We start from the raw sequence: 21,675 nt of genomic DNA, 5'->3' as shown, positions 1-21,675 counted from the left end.
GGGGGTGACACAGGAGGAGATATAGTGAGGAGAGAGGCCGGTAAATAGACCTATGAGGGAGAGAGAGGGTGGGATAAAGATGGGGGCTGAGGAAGAGAGAGGGAGGGGAGGTTTTGAGGACGAGGGTTGGGGGCGAAGGCGTGGAAAAGAGAGGGTAAGTAGCAAGCATGGAGAGCGAGGCTAGTAATAAACGTGGAGTGTGCGGTAACTTTCACTACGGAGAAGAGTTAGCGGCATGGGTATGGGCGCTGCATTTGTATTGTAATTGGAGCATCTCAGCCATAACATATGGAATTGGGGGAGAGGAGAGATACACACAGCGCACTAAGTGCTGGAGGGAATGACGGGTAGTGTGAGGGAGCGGAGAGTGAGCACCCCGCCGGCCTGGAAGTGGGAACTCAGCCCAGCGCGTGGCTGTGTGCAGCGAGGTGTGCCCTGCGGCTGCAGCAGGCATCAGTCAATGCAGCTCCCAGCGGCCCCTGCGGAAGGCACTGCGTTGTACACTATTCACTCATGTGATGGGGAGCACCGCAGGGAAGACGGGGACCCCCCTGGAAGGTAGGAAGGCCCAAGCAGGAGGGGGTGAGGGGCAACGGCCGTGCGGGGGCGACACAGGAGGAGATATAGTGAGGAGAGAGGCCGGTAAATAGACCTATGAGGGAGAGAGAGGGTGGGATAAAGATGGGGGCTGAGGAAGAGAGAGGGAGGGGAGGTTTTGAGGACGAGGGTTGGGGGCGAAGGCGTGGAAAAGAGAGGGTAAGTAGCAAGCATGGAGAGCGAGGCTAGTAATAAACGTGGAGTGTGCGGTAACTTTCACTACGGAGAAGAGTTAGCGGCATGGGTGTGGGCAGTGCATTTGTATTGTAATTGGAGCATCTCAGCCATAACATATGGAATTGGGGGAGAGGAGAGATACACACAGCGCACTAAGTGCTGGAGGAAATAACGGGTAGTGTGAGGGAGCGGAGAGTAAGCACCCCACCGGCCTGGAAGTGGGAACTCAGCCCAGCGCGTGGCTGTGTGCAGCGAGGTGTGCCCTGCGGCTGCCTCAGGCATCAGTCAATGCAGCTCCCAGCGGCCCCTGCGGAAGGCACTGCGTTGTACACTATTCACTCATGTGATGGGGGAGCACCGCAGGGAAGACGGGGACCCCCCTGGAAGGTAGGAAGGCCCAAGCGGGAGGGGATGAGGGGCAACGGCCGTGTGGGGGCGACACAGGAGGAGATATAGTGAGGAGAGAGGCCGGTAAATAGACCTATGAGGGCGAGAGAGGGTGGGATAAAGATGGGGGCTGAGGAAGAGAGAGGGAGGGGAGGTTTTGAGGACTAGGGTTGGGGGCGAAGGCGTGGAAAAGAGAGGGTAAGTAGCAAGCATGGTGAGCGAGGCGAAGAGTTGAGGTGGCTGCAAGGCTCGAGTGTGAAGAGGAGGCGGATGAAGCAGCATTGAGAATACTTACAGGAAAAACAAGCTTCTGTGTCTGCGACACGGCGGGGAGGGAGCGGAGCGGGGAGAGGTGCGACAAGGCAGGCAGGGGAGGAGAGTAGGAGGAGGAGGGGGGAGGAGAGTATGAGGAGGAGGGGGGAGGAGAAATGCGACACAAACAAGACGGAGGGAAGGCAGATAAGGGGAGGGGGGAGGAGAAATGCGACACGGCGGGCAGGGGAGGGGGCGGAGCGGGGAGAGGGTGTGAAAGCAGCAGGGGCCTGGAGAGCGGCTGAGGGAACTGATGTGCACGCGCTTTTAAGCTCAATGCGCATGCGCATTGAGCTTAAAAGTCACGGGCACTGCAAGGAATCGCCACGATTCCTTGCAAGTTAGTTAAAGAGTGGTTAAGCCCCCATAGTCTCGCAAGCTCGATGCGCATGCGCATCGACAGGCGAGACCTTAAAAACCAATGCAAAATAAGGAATTGCAAAATTATGATTCCTTATTTTGCGATTGCATTTAAGGAATAGCAAATTTTGCGATTCCTTAAATGCAATGTAAGAAGGCAAAAAAAATTGCTAAATGCCCTTAAGGAATCGCAAATTACCACCAACTTCTAGTTGGTGGTAAGTTGCGAATTCCTTGAAAAATGCACATTTTTGCATTCCTCAAAATGCCATGTGACGCACATACATGCCCTTACGGCATGTATGTGCACCACATGTGCACCTATGCTTATTTCAGGGGTGCAACAGAGTGTCCTTTGGACACCCCTGCACCCTTGAAATTATTCTCAATTTGCAATTAGCAAATTGCGAATCGCAAATTGAGAAAAAATTCCCATTCCTTCCTATGGGCCTCCTGTCTCATAGAAATGAATGGGAAAGTATTCCTTAATTGCGAATTCGCAATTTGCAAATTGGCAATTAAGGAATATCAAGAAATCGCAAAAAATGCGTTTTTCTTGATACATACCATTTTGCGATTCTGAAATAGCGATTTCTTAAACATCGCTATTACAGAATCGCAAATTGGTTCCTTGATACATATGGCCCATTATCTAGTGGTGTTCTTTGCAACTTCCATGCTACTTAGGCATCCGTTTATACACACAACAGTAGGTCTCTTGCTCTAAAGGATTCAGCGCTGCTGCTCCAGATTGTGTTGGCTCTGCATCCTAAGCTTCCACCCTCGATTTTTGGCCAGAATAAACATGCATTGAACCAGAGCGTCCTTTCAGGAAATCTCTTGAGACCTGGACCGTAGCAAATGGCGGAGTGGCATGTGGGGCATCCGTGTGTCAGCTGTGATTGTCTCCAGTCCGGTTTACTTCCCCTTTGAAGGTCTTCCGAATGCAGTTTATTGATCCAACAATGCTGATATGTCCCATTCAGGAGCCAGAAGTAAAGGCATTGCCATTTACAACGCCAATATCTCTAACTCTTGTAAATGTGAGACTATTGCATTGCAAATGCCTGTTAATTGTCTATGTATTGAAAATTTGGAGTAGAAGGGAGGTAAGAAGGGGTGCCATGAAATTAAGGAGCATTGCAAAAACCACAGTTAATGGACAGAATGCAGAACAATGTCATACATTCACCCCAGTACAGAGATCTGGGCCTAAATCCATAGTTTTTTTGCACTCCACACCACCCCAGTTCAGACATGGCCATATGCAAATCAGACTGACCCTGTGCCTCATGGGAACAGTCCAGCCCAAACTGCCAAGCCATACCTTCCCTGGACCAGAAACAAGCTTCTGAGGACCGGTTTCTGGCATTCCAGCCGTCTTCAGCCCGCTTGCTTGAATCCAGTGGTGTGGAGTGCATGGGACTCACGTCTGAGCATACCCATCCCACTCGGGGTGACAATTGCAAAAACCACAGTTGATGGACAGAATGAAGAACAATGTCATACATTCACCCCAGTACAGAGATTTGGGCCTAAATCCATCGTTTTTTTGCACTCCACACCACCCCAGTTCAGACATAGCCATATGCAAATCAGTCTGACCCTGTGCCTCATGGGAACAGTCCAGCCCGAACTGCCAAGCCATGCCTTCCCTGGACCAGAAACAAGCTTCCGGGGACCAGTTTCTGGCATTCCAGTTGTCTTCAGCCCGGCTTGCTTGAATCCAGTGGTGTGGAGTGCATGGGACTCACGTCTGAGCATACCCATCCCACTCGGGGTGACAATTGCAAAAACCACAGTTGATGGACAGAATGCAGAACAATGTCATACATTCACCCCAGTACAGAGATCTGGGCCTAAATCCATCGTTTTTTTGCACTCCACACCACCCCAGTTCAGATATGGCCATATGCAAATCAGTCTGACCCTGTGCCTCATGGGAACAGTCCAGCCCGAACTGCCAAGCAATGCCTTCCCTGGGCCATAAACAAGCTTCCGAGGACCGGTTTCTGGCATTCCAGCCGTCTTCAGCCCGGCTTGCTTGAATCCAAAAAACGATGGATTTAGGCCCAGATCTCTGTACTGGGGTGAATGTATGACATTGTTCTACATTCTGTCCATCAACTGTGGTTTTTGCATGAAATTAAGGAGCGTCATAAAAATAAACAAAAAGTAGTCAAGGTGCCATTAGGCATCAGAAAAAGGTTTTAAATATAACTTTCTTTGGACGTAAGTCGTAGGGAGACCAGCAGCGGTTTCTATTTGGGGGTGTGGGGGTGTCGGCCCCCTGTATTTGTTGCCCCTCTGGTCTCTGTAACAGAAATAAGGATGATGTTAAATTTAAATGGTTTCTTTCCCAACCGCGGTGCTTATACTTAAGACTGGCAGGGCCCATAGTACATTTCAGGTGGATCGAATGAAGTGTCAGTGTGCCTGTCGGGTTCGACTGAGGTCTTCCTACAACCAACCTCTCATTCACATTTGAGGCCTCTTCGATCAGTACAACGTTAGTGAGCAGGGGATCATATCTGCGGATTTCCTGGACTCCTAAGAAGCGCCAATTTGGTCTGCTCTTACCAATTCTGACGCTGCTGTTATGCTGTTTGCAGTGCCAGCAGCCGTGGCCGGCCCAGGTAAGAGCGGTGGGGTGGGGTGGGGGGATCGACAGATGACGGGATAGCGACCTATGACCCTGCTCGCAGGCAGGTCGCTCCCCACGCTGCTGCATGGCTCTGCCTGCATTGTTTTTGCCTAATCTTGTATTTTTTCCCTGTGCCTAACTTGCTTTCTTGCCCAGACTTGTTTTTATTCCCCTGTGCCTGTACTTGCTTTCTTGCCCAGACATGGTTTTATTCCCCTGTGCCTGTACTTGCTTTCTTGCCCAGACTTGTTTTTATTCCCCTGTGCCTAACTTGCTCTCTTGCCCAGACTTGTTTTTATTCCTCTGTGCCTGTACTTTTTTTCTTGCCTAAACTTGTTTTTCCTTCCTGTGCCCAGTTCTCCCACGGCCCCCGCTCGTTTTTCCCCACCGCTGCGTCCCTGCGGCCCGTCCACCTGCAATCTCATTCGCCGCCCCGCTCCCGCCTCTCAGCTGCTTCTCCCTCCCACATCCTCTCATATGGAAGCCGCATAGCGGCCTCGCTCAGCGGGGGCGCTGCTGGCGCACCTAAGGCAAGCCCGTCTGTGTCCGTCCGCGCCCAGCGCCATAACCCCTGGCCCCCGCGCCCCCCACCGCACCCGACCCAGACTCAGCTACGATGCCGACTCCCTTCACGCTCTCAACACCGACAAAGAGCAACGCTGCAACCAGGCCGCTCGAAACACACCCACAGACCCTTCTCCTGCTGCAGCTGCAGATTCACCTGCGACAGAACCATCAAACCACCAAGAACCAGACCCAACCGCCTCCTCTGCATACTCCTCAACACCCGCTCCGCACGCAAACACGCCATTGAGCTCTGGGACCTGCTCGACACCACAAGCCCGGGCGTAGCCTTCCTGACCGAGACGTGATGGAACGACTCCTCTGCACCAGACATTGCCGTAGCCATGCCAGACGGATACAAGATCACCCACTGGGACCACGCCAACGGCATCGGAGGAGGAATAGCCATCGTCCACAAGTCCACCTTCAAGGTCACCACCCACACAGACGACTCCCTCAACACCGCCGAACACCTGCACTTCCGGATCCACACCTCCCCCAACACCACCCTCAGAGGAACTCTCATCTACAGACCCGCCGGACCCCGGTCCCGCTTCAGCGACTCCATCGCCGACCTCGCCAGCACCCACGCACTCGCTTCCACGTACTACATACTCCTCGGGGACCTGAACTTCCACCTCGAGAACAACAACAACGCCAACTCCTCCACGCTGATCGACAACCTTGCCAACCTCGGTCTCAGACAACTTGTCACCGCGCCCAACCACGCCGCCGGCCACACGCTGGACGCCATCTTCTCCACAAGCACCCACGTCACCTTCGACCACACAACCAAACCCCACTGGACCTACCACCGCTGCATTCACTTCACCTTCAAAAAACCAACCACGCACCATCGCACCCAACACCTGTCTCGTCGCTGCTGGAGCAAAGTCACCGAAGATCAGCTGAACACCACCCTCCTCAAGAACCCACCCACCGACCCCACCAACCCAGATGCCACAGCCCGCAACCTCAGACAGCGGATCAACGACTGTGCCAACACCCCCGCCCCACTGAAGAAACCCTCCAACAACCACGCCAGCAAGAGAGCCACCTGGTTCACCGACGAGCTCCTGGCCTCCAAGCGGGCACGCCGGAAACTGGAGAAGAAATGGCACCACGAACGCACACCGGACAACCACGCAGCCCTCAAGGACGCCACCCGCAGACACCACCACCACATCAGATCAGCCAAGAGATCCTCCTTCAAAGACCGCCTGGATAACAACGCACACGACAGCAAAGAGCTCTTCCGCATTGTAAAAGAACTCTCCAAACCCAGCGCCAACACCAACGACATCCCACCCTCTCAGGAACTGTGCGACTCACTGGCCATCTTCTTCCACCGCAAGATCGCCGACATCCACGAAAGCTTTAACACCACGACCGACCCGACAACGCCAGACTCCACCCCTCTCCCGAACACCAACAGCACCAACCGCCTGACCTCCTGGTCCAACGTCAGCGACGTCGAGACACGCAAGGTCATGAACTCCATCCACTCAGGATCACCGACAAACCCGCGCCCACACCACATATTTAACAAGGCAGACGCAGCCATCTCACCCCAACTACGGAAGATCATCAACATCTCCTTCGAAACAGCGACATTCCCGGAAAGCTGGAAGCACGCCGAAATCAACGCCCTCCTCAAAAAGCCCAAGGCGGACCCCAAGGACCTCAAGAACTTCCGGCCCATCTCCCTGCTCCCGTTCCCGGCGAGAAAATCGTCAACATGCAACTGACCCGCCACCACGAAGACAACAGCATCCTGGACCCGTCTCAATCCGCTTTCAGACGAAACCACAGCACCGAGATAGCCCTCATCGCCGCCACAGACGACATCAGGCGCCATTTAGACAACGGCGAAACATCTGCCCTCATCCTCCTGCACCTCTCGGCCGCCTTCGACACGGTTTGCCATCTCACTCTAAAACACGCCTCCAAGAAGCCGGTATCCAAGAGAAGGCTCTCGACTGGACCACATCCTTCCTCTCTGACAGATCCCAGAGTGTCCGCCTCCCACCTTTCTGATCCGAAGCCCCCGACATCATCTGCGGTGTCCCCCAAGGCTCCTCCCTCAGCCCGACGCTGTTCAACATCTACATGGCCCCCCTCGCACAAGTGCCCCGCCACCACAACCTCAACATCTTCTCCTACGCTGACGACACTCAGCTCATCCTCTCCCTCACCAAGGACCCACGCACCACCAAAACCAACATCCATGACAGAATGAAGGCCATCGCCGAATGGATGAGGAGCAGCCGTCTGAAATTGAACTCGGACAAGAGGGAGGTCCTCATCCTCGGACCCAACCCCTAGCCTGGGACGATTCCTGCTGATCAACCACTCTGGAGACAGCACCGACACCCACCGACCACGCACGCAATCTTGGATTCATCCTCGACTCCTTCCTCTCCATGTCCAAACAGGTCAACGCCGTCTCCTCCTCCTGCTACAACACCCTCCGCATGCTCCGCAGGATCTACAAGTGGATTCCGACCGAAACAAGAAGAACGGTGACACAGGCCCTCGTCAGCAGCAGGCTGGACTATGGCAACACACTCTACGCCGGAATCCCAGCCAAACACCTACGACGACTACAGCGCATCCAAAATGCCTCCGCCCGACTGATCATCAACGTCCCCCACCGCAGCCACATCACCCCCCACCTGAGAAACCTACACTGGCTCCCCGTTGACAAGAGGATCACCTTCAAACTCCTCACCCACGCACACAAAGCACTCCACAACGCCAGACCAGCCTACCTGAACAGCAGACTCACCTTCCACACCCCACGCCGCCAGCTCCGCTCCGCCAGCCTCACCCTCGCCGCCATCCCCAGCATCCATCGAACAACCTCAGATCCTTCTCCTACCTTGCCGCCAAGGCCTGGAACACCCTTCCTACCCACCTACGGCAGACCGAAGACCTACTCACGTTCAGAAGACTCCTCAAGACCTGGCTCTTCGAACAGTAGCAAAGCTTCCACCCCTCCTCCCCTCAGCGCCTTGAGACCCTCACGGGTAAATAGCGCGCTCTACAAATAGATAGATTGATTGATTGATTAAAATTAAATACAAAAATAAATAAAACTGCTTACCTTTTCTTCTCTGCTAGCGCCTGAATCAGTGAGAGGCAGAGCTGGTCCTAACCAGATATATTAGCTGTGAAATGCCCACTAAGGGTTTCTTCCAGTCCAGGCACAGACAGGCTAAATGAATGTCTTGCGTGAAGAAGGATTTTGCACATCCTGTGTCTCACAGAAGCGGTCGCTCCTGACGCTGCTCCCCGGTCTGCCTGGCTCCTTTGGTATCGTAGCGCCAGTCTGCTGCTTGCTGCCTCGCTCACACAGCTGCCACTGTCTCCACATCTCCTTCAGAAAAGAACTTAAAACCTGGCTATTCGATAAATAATACTCCCCCCTCCCCAAGCGCCTTGAGACCCTCTGGGTGAGTAGTGCGCTATATAAATTCCTGAACTTGATAGTTGTGAACTGTGGTTTTTTTGCATACATTAGAGGCAAAATAGAGTGGAAGAGCTCTGAAAACTGAATCCTGTTTTTTCCCACTACACTAATTTTTGAACATATTTAATGTATAAGATTTGGGACCGTTTATAATGTGTTTAAACACTTCAAGGCTATATGTTCACAATTGCTTTATAAACAACCTCCTTTCTCAAATTTCCATTAAAATGCACCAGTTGCTACTCCTTTTTTCAAACTTTTCTTGGAGAAGAAGCCTCTCAAAGCCCCCTTTTATCCATTGGGCTTTGCTCGATTGCAACATAATTCTCATCCACAGCTTTTACGGCTCACCATTGTTGAAGGACACCAGCCGCCTCTGAGGGAGACTGTTGAAGGGAGCTCCGGAGCCCCTCGGAAGGTCGGGAGTTTGCACATGCTGAAGGTCTGCCATGCCCGCACTCTGAGCCTTGGGGTCTTGCAGGGACCCCTGCCAGTTTCCTATGGGGACAGCAGTGGTCTGCTGAGCCGGTTTATACCATTAATTTCCGTAACATTAAAGCAAGCATTGCCTGCAGCAAGATCACGTTCCAAGCATTCTTCCATACTTTACAGATTTCAAATATGGGTCACTTTTTTAGCTTACTAATTCACTTTTATAATGGTGCCCAGGGTCATTGTGTCTCCCGGTCCTTACCCCATTGCGCTGCAGGTACCCACCCTGGGCTGGTCATAGGATAGGAACATGTGTGGCCCCAAATGAGATTTAACCTCACATGAAGTGACATCATAGGAAGTAATATCAATTGCCATTATTTATATGGCATTGATAAAGCTGCTTTGCAAGAAGCTACTTACCTAGTTTGGATATCAGTGAACTAGTTAAAATAGCATTAATAACCCTAATAACATACGTACATAGATATTAAATCTCTAATAAGTAGAAATACATTCAATAAATTAAACTTGAGTATTGTTCATTTGAATGAGATGATTGAAAATGATGTGCTAACCGGGCATCCTGGCACTAAGAGAGCTCCAAAGGAGAGGTGCAGATGTTCCTAATGTGGAGAAAGGACAGTTTTGAGTGTTTTTCCAAAAGACTGGAGTTACACCATAGTTCAAGAGGGAGAGAGTTCCAGTCCTGCACAACGGGAAGGGAGAAGGATCTGCCTCCGTTCAGGGCCCTCTCAATTTTAGGATGGCACACATGTTTGGTTGGCCCAGAGTATGGGGTTATGGAATGAACATAAGGAGTGCTTTGGAAAGAGAGAATCTTTTTAATGCAGTGCACAACGACAAAATGGATAGTGTCTTGCAGATAGAGGTTTTCAGACCAAAAATCCAGCAGACAGCAGAAAGGTGGGAAGAAATGGCCTAGCGATGCGGCCCTCTCAGGTGAGGAGCCTAGCACAGCTCTGAATGAATTGAAGGGTACTGAATGCAAACAGGCAGGGAGCCCAAGAAAGTGTGCACTTGCATATTCTATTGAGAAGATAATTGACTGTACAACATCCCAGCCTATACAAAACCCAGATTGAAATGGCTTAAACCTGTGTGCCTGCAGCTTGAAACTAGGGACCACTCTGTTGCACTTAGAATACTTAAGGCTGATCCTAGTACAACTCTAGCCTGTGGGGTGGCTAAATTCATAAGCTGGGCATGGTTGATCAGACGAAAGGCTTTATAAAGAATTTGTATAAGTAACTGTTTTTAAACATTCGCAAAGCTGTTAAAGTTTAATACATTTTTTATTGACCCATTGTAAAAAGTCTTTTAGATGAAATTCTTTTTTAATGTATTTATCATGAATTGTGTTTTTAATTTGGAAATGTGCTTTTATGATACCAAATATCGAAATAAAGCTTTGTTGACTTGACTTGACTTGAAAGGGAATTACTTTTTGCTGCTTATGGATGTAGTAAAGGCAAGCAGATAAAACATGGTTAGTATGTTCTGGAAAGAAGAGAAGATGCTGGAAAATGAATCCAAGATTTTTTTTCCTGGCTCCGCCAATGTGGGAGATTGACCCACTTCCACCAGCTACCAAAGGGAACACCATATGGTGTGAGATCCATGAAAAATGAGAGCCCTTGATCTGTCACTATGAGGTTTCAATGAATTTGTCTTCATTAAGAAATCAACAGCCAGCATGCACGTACAAACATATTCTACAGCAGAGACCGGATTGCCACTGATGGAAATCATGTTTGGTATCAGTATGTGCGAGATATCAGCAAGAAACCAAAGGACTGTCTGAGTAAGGCTAACTGTGGATGATAAAGATTAAACAGTGGAGACCCAATAAAATCCACAAGTCAGAGGTTTAGCACTTAACAGAAATAGGTGGCGACTGGATTGTTTCAGATTTCCCAGACAGGATAGATGTAAGCCTCACCAGGAGAATACCTTACATTCCAGGTTGTATTAGTTGATTTATAAGCACGGGCTGGGAACCAGTATCAAATGTGGCACTCAGATGCAGTCATTTTAAGGCTGCTCTAACTCCATGATCAAGAGTCAGCCACAAATCATCTGACTCAGCACAAAATGCTATTTTAAACTCCGAGAGTTGTCAGAAGCCAACCGGCACGATGTCAATTAGTAAACTAATTTTTATGAAAGAAATTTTAAAGTTGATTTCTTTTTTCTAGGATTTTCGAGAAAGGTGCAACAACGTATGCCCGAAGATGCTGATATGGTTTGAACCAGCTGAAGATTTTTAGTGCATTTTTACCTCCACTTCATACTCATACTTTTTTGCTTCAAGTTTCTCTTGCTAGTTCTGCCTATCTAACTTCCACCTCTCCCCTCCTGCGTCCGTCCAACCTCTTACCATCTTTGGGTACTTCTGCTTTCTTCTATCCTCCTCTCACCATTACTTCTCTCTCCACTCTGCAAATGTTCCCTTGCTGGTTCAGTCTCTGGTATAGCCACACATCTTACCAATTCGCCCCCCCCTTCAACTCTCATCTCTCCCCCAGCCTCATACCTTCTTTCCATTTACATCCATCTCTCTCCTCCCATCCTCCCAGAGCATCTCATCTTTCCTTGTTGATTCTGGCCCTCTGTTGGACTTGCCCCTTTTTGCAGGGTCATCCCAGAACTTTTTGCCTTCCTCCTGTATTTTTTCTGACCTGTTGGTGGATTCTGGGCACTTTATCACTGCTGTTCAGTGCTAAAGTGCATATGCTCTCTATTGTAAACTTGGTAAGATTGGTCTAAACCTGTTTGGCGTATTTAATTTACCTAACAGTCCCTTGTAAAGTGGTATCTCATATACCCACGGCCAGTAAATTAAATGCTACTGGTGGGCTTGCAGCGCTGCTTGCGCCACCCACCAAAGTAGCCTTTCAAACCAGTCTCAGGCCTCTGCCATTGCAGGGCCTGCGCGCGCAGTTTACTGCCTCTGTAACGTGGCACATAAAGTATTTGCCACGTCTATGACTCCCCTTTTACTACATATCAGGCACCCCTAAGGTAGGCCCTATCTAGCGGGACAGGTGGGACATGTGCCTTAACTGTGTGGCTTGTCCTGGTAGAGGCAAACAGCCTATTTGGTTTCTCACTGCTGTGAGGCTGCCTTTTCATAGGAATGCATTGGGGATTCCCTTATATGTGCGTCAGTGGTAATTCCTGACATGAGAGGAGTAGCGTGATCGAGTTTGGTATGTTTGGAATAGTGGTAATAAATGCTGTGTACTGGTGTTCGCAGATTTACTATCACTATTTTAGAAATGCCTCTTTTAGAAGTAGGCATTTCTGTGCGCCATATGTCTTTCTGCCTGCCTGTTGTGTATTGACTGCCTGGCCTTGGAGTGACAGGGGCCGGGGAGGTGCAGTGGCTCCAGAGAGTCTGGGTGAGTCAGCGCTAGGCTCAATAGGCCTGATCCGCATTTGAAGTAGTGGGAGGAGTAGCACCTGAACCTGAATAGGGCTGTGCCTGCCTTCCACAATGATGGCTCCACACCCCTGTGCTGTGTCTGGAACCAGGGCCTACACTAACAATGGAGGTGGTTGTGCACTTGAAAAGATGTGTGTAAGTGGCCCCCAGAACAAGTTTGGACTGGGCAGAGAGCCCTGGGTCAGGGGGAAGAACAAAGACACTTGGTAGTATAAATATTGGGGCTGTGACCCCATGTCTGTGGACTCACTGAACTTTGTGAACTACTGAGACCGAAGGGAGTTGTGACCAGCAGGCAGCTGTAAGCCTGGAGGAACCTGCCTAGGGACTTTGCCCCTCAGGACTGCTGTCCTGCTGCTCTTTGGGCTTGGGAGAGTTCTGCAGCCTTGCCCTGAGCGACCCTTGTTCAGGCCTACCAACTGATGCCTTGCTGGTGTCGCTGGCCTTGAGGACACTAAGCGCCGGTGAAGCGCTTTCTGCAAAGGGAGCTGGGAGTGCTGGAGCAGTGCAGCCCCTTTCTCCTGCAAGCAACAAGCGAACGTGTGGAGTGCTGCTTGTCTTTCCTCCTTGCGGTCCCTGAGGTGTCGTGACCGCTCTATGTGTCCAGCTCTGCAGTGCTTAGGAGACTGGGCGCCGGGCGACAGCACTTTGTCTTTGCTTTTCCACCAAGCGTGTGGTGAAAGCTTCCCTGCCGAAACCTGGGGCACTTTCACTTCTCCATGGGGAATAGTGTTTGTGTGGCTCTACTCCCTGCTAGACATGTGGTGAGCACTGTGCCTGGAAGCCAATGTTCATCAGAGGTGCAGGAGACGCGCTGTGTGTTCAGACCCGAGGGCCCCATGTGACGCAGGAGCCTTGGGCAAAACTGGAAGCCAGGCAGGAACGAGGCCTGGATGTGTGCGGGCTGCCTTCCAGGGGAGAAGCAGATGAAGACCTTGCTCCGTGTCTCTCCACAGTAGCAGCCCAGAGGAGATCCTTTTGCAGCCAGGGGTTGCCGGGTGAGAGATCCGCTTTCCTTGGTATCCCTGCCAGGGGAGGCCAGTGCAGAATCCTCACCATCTCTGCATTTTTGCAGGCAACGATGCTGCGTGATCACTGACAGCCGACTTGGGGGCGATTCCCCTTTCCTTTTGGTCCTCAGCACGGACGCCAGGTCAGCCAGAGGAGGGCTGATCCGCCGTGCTGGCAGCTGGCCTCTGCTGGAATACTTGTGAGGGGCTAGGGCTAGGGCTGCCTTATCAAGTGAAGTTCTGTAGGCCTCCCCCCTTGTCTCGATCCCAAGGGGCCGCTATTAACGGGCACTCGAGTGCCTGTGGGGAGTATCGTATTTTCTTGTTTTCCACATGGACTCTGCTTGTTGCAAAATGTGTCCCTCTGCTGCTGGTGGTCATCTTTGATAAGATTCTGCTAAGTCCTTTTGCCAGTCTACAGGTCAGCTTGGGTTGGCGGGTTTTGTAGAGCATTTTTCGATAATTTTGGCTAGACTGGTGGTTTCTGCCTGGCTTAGGTGCACGCCCTAGACAACAAGAAATCCCATTTCTAACACCCTCTTAAATCCACCTCCCCCTCAATGCTCTACTCTTTGTCTCATCTTTCCCTCAAACTCTTACTTTACCTTGTGTATACTGTCCCTCTTTCACCCATCGCTCCTATTACCCCAGGATTGTCCTGTTTCCTACTGGTTCTGTCTCTTATATCCACAGAAGAGTTACTGGAAGAATGTAAGCTCCCCTCGATAGAGACACTGGCATCCATGCATGGATCAGCACACAAATTAGTAATAAAAAAGGGAGAGAAAAGCCTTCCCTTGAGTAGGGACATTGTTGCAACCTCTAGATTAACCATAGCAGATATATTTTAGACACCTTTTCTTGCTCAAGGCAACCTTACTTTGATTTTAATTTGTGGCCTCAGAATAAGACTTTGTTTCTGAGATTCAGGTTTTGTATCTCTCTTTTAAGGCTGCACTGACAGGTCATGTAACATATTATGAAGAGTCATGTAACCTATAATGTTGAATGGACTCTTCGGCTAACTTGCATTTCCTATATGTGCAGAGACACAGCCCAACTAGACATGCTGAAAAAATATTTAAAGCCAATGTTTAATGCTGTGGGCATAAGAACAATACCAGAGGTTGTATTATTGTGCTTCAAATGTGATTCTGTACAAGTGGTGGGTAACCTTGTAAAGGTCATGAGACAGGCAGTTATGCTCTGGAAGAAAAACACTTAACTTTGCATTTTTTTATTTTTAAAAATGCATCGATTTTTAAGGGTGCTTTTTAATCCGTATTTAGGGATGTCTTTTATGTGACATAATGATTGCATATAATTTTATGTTAACTTTAAACAATTAAGTATTCTGTCCACAATGCTTTAAACTCATTTCATCTCTCTGCCTGACTCTTAGCGTACCCATTGATTCTGCCCCTCTTACAGGCACCTCTCACCAGTCCCTCTCTCTACGCCCTTCACTTACCTTCTCTGCTGGTTCAGCCTCTCTGACCAGCTCCCATCCATGTGCTACCCTTCCTCTCCCATCTCTCACTTCAGCCTTGTACCTTTTTTGCTCATCTCTCCCCTTATATCCCCCCCTTTCACCTCCAGCCTCTTACCTTGTCTCACTGTTACTGAATCTCTTACATCCATTCCCCTCTTCCATGCTCTGCACTTCACCTCATCCTTCCCGACTCTGATTTTTCTCACTGAATCTGCTCCTCTTGTATCCATCCCCCTCTCTCCTCCCTGTTGCACACTGTAGTAAATGTCCTCTCTACTGTTCTTCACTGGATAGACTATACCATGATGTCTATGACATAATAGAATGCCTGGGTGTCTCTCTGGCCCACAGTGCCTCTCGCTATCTTACTGTGGCAGTTGGTCAACTCAGGCTGAGCTGCTAACAGCTGGCTCCTGGTGGGGTCTTCTTTACCTGTACTTCCTAACTTGACCTATCTACCTGACTTGGAAGAAACTTACAATAAAGAATCTTACTTACACAGTGGACTTTGCATCATTCATTTACCACAGTTTGGCGACGTACACACCTCATCTCTCATCTTTCCCCAGCCTCTAATCTTTTCTCACTGGTTCTGCCCCTGTAACAGCCACTTCTCCTGTGCGTCCCTACACATACCTGCTATTGGCGATTCTGCCCTCTTACATCCACCTCTCACCCTTCCCTCTACCTGCCACTTAGGTCCTCCTGATGATGCTGCTTCTTTTATATCTGCTGCACCCATTCATGCACCATCTCTCACCTTTTACCTTTCCCTCCAGCCTCAACTTTTTTGCTGGTTCTGCACTCTTTAGGTCCACCTCTTCCCTCCATGTTCTACTCATCATGTTTAATCTCTCTCCCGCCTCTACCCTCCTCTTGCTGGTTCTAACCCTATAACATTTACCTCTCCTCTCCATGTGCTCATCTTCTCCACTTTTCCCCCCAGTCTCTTATCTTCTTATGCTTGTTCTACTCCTTTACATCTACCTCTACCCTTCCACCATCTCACTCTTCCCAATTCTTTTACCAGTGGCGGCTGGTGACTGAGGGCGCTTGAGTACTGCTGCAAAGTATCAACGTGCACAAAAAGAAGCTACTTTGAACAGCTTTGAAAGGCAAAAAGTATAAACACCCAAACTAGCAGTCAGTTTGCATGTTTACTTTCAATAGTGGTGAACTCCTTCCGTACCCTTCACAAATTCATGAGCCAAAGGGAAACAGTGCGTGCTCCCTGATAGCACACCCGGGAAATATAGGAGCCTGCTTGGGCGGTGATGCATTTCTAGTCATGTCGCCCCAAGCCCTATCAGAAGCCACGATAGAGTGGGGCTGTAGAAGGGCCAGCCCCTGATCCAATCCAGTCTTCTGATCGGGCTCTGAGCAAACTCATGTGTAGAGACACAGACAAGACAGACAGACAGACAGAGAGCACCAGAAGAGAAGAGCTGGTACGTAGAACCCTGTCTCAGTGCCAGTTAGTAAGTTGGACTGCCCACTGCTCATGGTTCCTCCTTTCCGTTTTGATTTCCGCTGGCCAGGTTTTTATTCCACACTAAAGCCTTGCCTTGGCATGTTATACAGGTGTTCACACATTGAGTCAGCTTTCTTAGCCTACGATCACACTGTGTGAAACATCTTTGATCCGGGAATCACCTATGATCATACGGTGTCACATTGCTGAGAAGCCTTTCACAGCATGTTGGCTTTTTGAGTGTCCAATAACATAGCCTTATTGCACGGGTAAATAAAGATGTATTCTCTAAGTATCAACCATGACTGTACATTGAGTTTAGTTTAAAAGCTAGGGCAATGGATCAGTGTGGTGTGTTGGCACTATTCTCCCATGTACCTCCTGCGCTGCAGTATTTCCTATTTCCGAGTTTGAACGCAAACTTATATTTTGCGCAAAACAGTGAGAGCCATCAGTGTAAATCAGACGTACATTAATTTGATTGAACTATTTTAGAATGGCAATGCCTACCCTTGAGTAGGAACAACATTCAAGGAGTATGAATACTTCAAGTGCAAAGAAAAGTAAATGGAACAATAACTTTTTTATATAGCGCTTAATATACACATTTACCAGTAGTAAGCTCTGTAAATATGTCTTGTTGATAGCCAACTAAAACGTGTAACCTGCTGACCATTGCAATTTAAATTTAAATATGGTTCATCCCCTACACAAACCTGCATTCTGAAGTAAAAAAAAATGAAATGTAAATCCGTATTTGTAAAGCGCGAACTACTCACCGTTATGGGTCTCAAGGCGCTGGGGGCCATAGTGGAAATTAGGTGAGCTATTGCGCAGAGTCACATGGTGCTGAGCTGAGCTTCCGCCAGAGCCAGGGATCAAACTGTGAACCCTGTACTCTGAAGTCAACTGCCCTGGCCGCTGCGCCACACCTCTCCACAAGTTGAAATATCGAATTCCTGGATGGTTCACTTGTCTAACGTAGACAATATACTTTGAGTCCAGATGGAGATAATGTTTAGCATCCTCTTTGGTCAGGGTAATTTTGACCCAGATACGGCAGAAAAAGTTGCAAAAAGAATTTTTGCGCGATTTAGCAGTAATGTTTACATTAGGACCCACATGCTAATGGTGCTTAATCCTGTTTTGTCCTCTAGGAAGAGAGGAGACAACACAGATAGAGTACACATGGAGTTATAATGGTGTACCAAAGAGAAATAATAATAACCTTGAATTTGTAAAGCGCACAGCTACATCCGAAGTGGTTTCCCAGCACTGGGGGCCCTCGGGAAGATTAAGCGAGCTATTACCCAGAGTCACATGGTGCTGGGCTGACCTGCTGCCAGCACCGGGGATTGAACCGTAAACCCCATGGTCTGGAATCAGGCACCCTGGCTGCAGCGCCACACCTCTTCCAGGAGCTTACAGCCTGATTTATCAAAGACCCGTTTTGCGAGTTTATAATAGCGATTCATAAGGAATCGCTATTACAGACTCGCAAAACGGGATTCATGTAGGAATCGCAAAAAGAATTGTGATTCCTACACATTCCTTATTTGCGATTAGCAAATTGCTAATCGCAAATAAGGAATAACTCCCCATTCATTCCTATGGGCAAAAAGGCCCATAGGAATGAATGGGGAGTATTCCTTATTTGCGATTAGCAATTAGCTAATCGCAAATAAGATAGCGATTTTAAGGGTGCCAGGGGTGTCCAAAGGACACCCTGTAGCACCCCTGAAATGCAAATTCAAACAGGTGTTGAGCACACACATGTCCAAAGGACATGTGTGTGTGCAACATGCAACTTAGAAAAATGCTTTTAAAAGCATTTTTCTACGTTTTCGCTATTTACCACGAGGTTTGACCTCGCGGTAAATAGCGGGCCGAAATTGCGAATTTGCAATTTTTAAATGGATGATGAATTGCATTTAAGGAATCTCAAATAGAGATTCCTTAAATGTAATTCCTCGCAAAATTGCGATATCGCTATTACCGATTTTTGCATTTGGGATGATGAATCCCAAATGCAAAAATAGCGCTCGCAAAGGGCCAGATTCTCAGAATCTGGCCCTTTGCGAGCCGATTTCGGCTTGATGAATCAGGCTGTTAGAGAACAGAATGTTGCACACTAGAGAACAGAACACAATATGGATAGGTGATTACTGGGGGAATGTTGAAGACAGGAAAGTGCATTGATTGAAAGGGTAAAATGGAGCACATGGGAAAGTGGGGATTACAGAAGGAAGGGAAAAGACAGGAGTGCAGTTCTTATATGAGAATGAGGCACAGGAAAGTGGTGCAAACTAGTTATAATGGATGACAGATGTAACTTTATGACCACTTTTTTTGGAAACTGAGCCACAACCACGGTGTTCTGCCACTTTTCAAAGTATTTTGGGGAATGTGAACCCCAAAACCTCTGGGCCACCATAAATTATTGTATGTTTTATTAGGGACATCTGTATTTCAAAGTTCACCAGTCTCCCTGGCTCTTACCATTTTTGTGCATTCTGTTCCTCTTACATTGTTATTGTTTGCATGCAAGGCCCTTTACCTCATCTCCTCATCTCTCTACCAGCTTGTTTGCATAAATTCTGCCCATTACATCTATCTCTCCTGTTCCCCATCTCCATATGTAATTCCCATGGTGTTCCATCGGACTGGTACTTTGTTCCTCTCTGTGCTTTGTGTGATTGAATCCAGAAATATAACACAAAAACTGACATATACCTAAAAACATCCAGAAATATTGGCTTTGTCAATGGTTGTTCGCTGTTTAAGCTAAATGAGTGACCACAATGAATTATTTTATTTTCACCTTGTCACTGTTTTGACCAATGAGTAGCTCCTTCACGCACATTTGCACAGAATCACAACTGGAATACGGGGCCATTGCTCTTTGTGCCCTGCAGAGAGGCCATGTATTGAATGATCATGTATTCTGAACACCTTTTTGACCCACAGAAAGGCACAGTGTGAAGGTTGTACTGCCTGCAGCCTCAACACTAGAAGGTGCTCAACTGAAGCCTGTTATAAACACCTGGAGACGACTCAGTACAAAGTGTGCATCACCAAGAGTAAAGTGCTGTGAAATGAAATACAGCAGAACATATCCTGGAAATAGCTAGCACGCTTGGGGAACGCAGGATTAAGAACAGCATGTGAATTATAAACAAAATCACTGCCATGGATTACCCTAACATCAGGGTTACTGGAATTATGCAGCAGGAAAGGGCTAAATTATGTAGCAGGGTGAGTAAATTATTTGGCAAGAAATGGCAAATTATGCGGCATAATGCGGCACATTTTGAAATAGCATTACTTCATTTTCTCGTTATTTTTAAACTTGGTAATGCCTTGGAATTGTTTGTACCCCATTTGTACCAATTTAACACCCACATTTAGAAATGGGAAACAGCAAGTTGACTATTCCTGCTTTCATGCCTGTCGCATGTTGGAAGTCCCTTTGGCTTCCAACATGCGGCAATGTGTTGCGGCATTTTTAGTAACTTTTGAAACATTTGATCTAGAAATCTAAAAATAAAAATGTTTTTGTTGAAATCTGTAGATTATGTGGTTGATTATGGATTATGTGGCAAATGCGGCAATTGTAGTTATAATGCAAAAATTATCGCTGCCGCACAGTTGCATGATTTCAGTGGCCCTGCCTAACATTCAGTGCCAGACTGGGACAAAAAATAGGCCCCACTACCAAAATAAAAGGGGCCCCAATTAGAGAATTAGGTCACCAGAAAAGTGCCCCATGTTTGGAAACTGGGGCAGTTTTCAACTTGTAAAGACATGCTGTATACGTTTTGTGTAAGGTATGGATGACTGCATTGATATGAATTTACTGCAGGCAGTGCTTGCTTTAATATCATGAAAATCAACAGCAAAAACAGGCTCAGATAACCCTAAAGCAGGTCAATAAGTAGCCGAAAAAACTGCCCACAAACTGCCCAGACAGCAAGCATTGCCTGCAGCAGGTCGCGTTCCACGCATTCTTCCATACTTTAGAAAACATCTCGTGTCTTCACAGATTTCAAATATGGGCCACTTTTTCCTCTCACTGATTCCCTTTTGTAATGGTGCACGGGCGGGGGCATTGCCTCTCCCGCCCTTACCCCATTGGCTGCAGTTACCCACCTCTGTAGTTAGCTGCTCCAGTCTGTCCCGGCGGTGCGGCTGCAGGCCCAGGTCTGCTCTCTCAGCCCCTCATCCAGGTGTCACGGTTATACTGAGCCACCGGCCAATCAAAAACATTTAAGGGGTTATGGCCGGACAAGTCATTTCTGGGAAATCATGCCGATGTAAAGCAGCGCTGACCCTGCACTCCAGGCCCCTCACCCACCCCACCCCTCGCTTTCAGTTCTTGTTCCTGTGAAGCACGTGCCACACACACTGGCACGCACTGGGCACGTGTTTTGTGAGAGAAAAGCTATTTTGCAGAAGTTTTCTAAAACACCTTTTTTTTATACAAAGCAACTGTAGCGCCGACGCGAGCAGAGCGCAGCGCTTTACATTAAACCGTGGTAGTTAACTCCCCCATTAGATTACATGTATTAGGCACTTTCAGCGCACAGGACGCACAAAGGGAAACACAATCACACAAACACAGCGAGAGATTACACAATTCCAAGGACTGGTAAAGCCAATGGGCCCGGATACTTCAAAAGTAAGGGCTTTTCCAGGTGTGATTATATCTCTGTAGGGATATGGGTGTAATCTGTGGGTGAAGGTGAGCATGCCTCCAGGATTTGATGGATGGGCGAATGCATGCATGCAACAATAGTCAATGGGTGAATGCGTGCATGCATGAGTGGATGGATGCAGACAGGTTCGATCAAATTTAGCAGCAAAAGAGTACGAAAGTGAGAATAACCAGGAATTGAACACCAGTGCACGCTTTTCACCAGGTCTGGGCACTCTTACGGTAAGAAGTCAGATGGAAGGTGACCCAGGGGAGGTGGAAGGATGTATCCCAGAGTTCCCCAGCCAGGGATATTTGATTCCGGGGGCCTGTCCCCTTTAATGTCAACTTCAAGAAAACATTGTCAGATAGGTTTAGGCCTCTCTGCCTATAAACAAATCTCAGGCTGTGAGGAAGTGGCGTGGCTTTTGGGGGGCGGGGAGGGGAGGGAGATCCTCCTAAGAGATACTACCCTTCCCCAGTGCACCCGCCCCCCTAACACATACATAAAATGAGTCTCCGAGCCTGTGGCCGATATCCGGGGTGTATTCACACTCCTTAAGGCACAGCGACTGCTTACAGCCTCCAAAGACAA

The 21,675-nt window shown here is 48.6% G+C and overlaps 1 protein-coding gene across 3 annotated transcripts in view; it reads right to left on the bottom strand.

Moving 5' to 3' along the window:
- LOC147668284 (verrucotoxin subunit beta-like) overlaps nt 1-20,673 on the bottom strand; it is a 276,812-nt gene extending 256,139 nt beyond the window's left edge. For 2 of the 3 annotated variants that reach the window (XM_086948637.1, XM_086948639.1), the window contains exon 1: nt 20,537-20,673. The gene's annotated coding sequence lies outside the window, so the exon portion shown is untranslated. The remainder of the gene's footprint in view (nt 1-20,536) is intronic. The other variant, XM_086948638.1, reaches the window with a different exon arrangement.
- Between the last annotated feature and the right edge of the window lie 1,002 nt (nt 20,674-21,675).

The sequence above is a fragment of the Lissotriton vulgaris genome, unplaced genomic scaffold, assembly GCF_964263255.1.
Source record: "Lissotriton vulgaris unplaced genomic scaffold, aLisVul1.2 SCAFFOLD_328, whole genome shotgun sequence".
Lineage (NCBI taxonomy): Eukaryota > Metazoa > Chordata > Amphibia > Caudata > Salamandridae > Lissotriton > Lissotriton vulgaris.
This window is presented reverse-complemented; position numbering and strand designations above follow the sequence as displayed.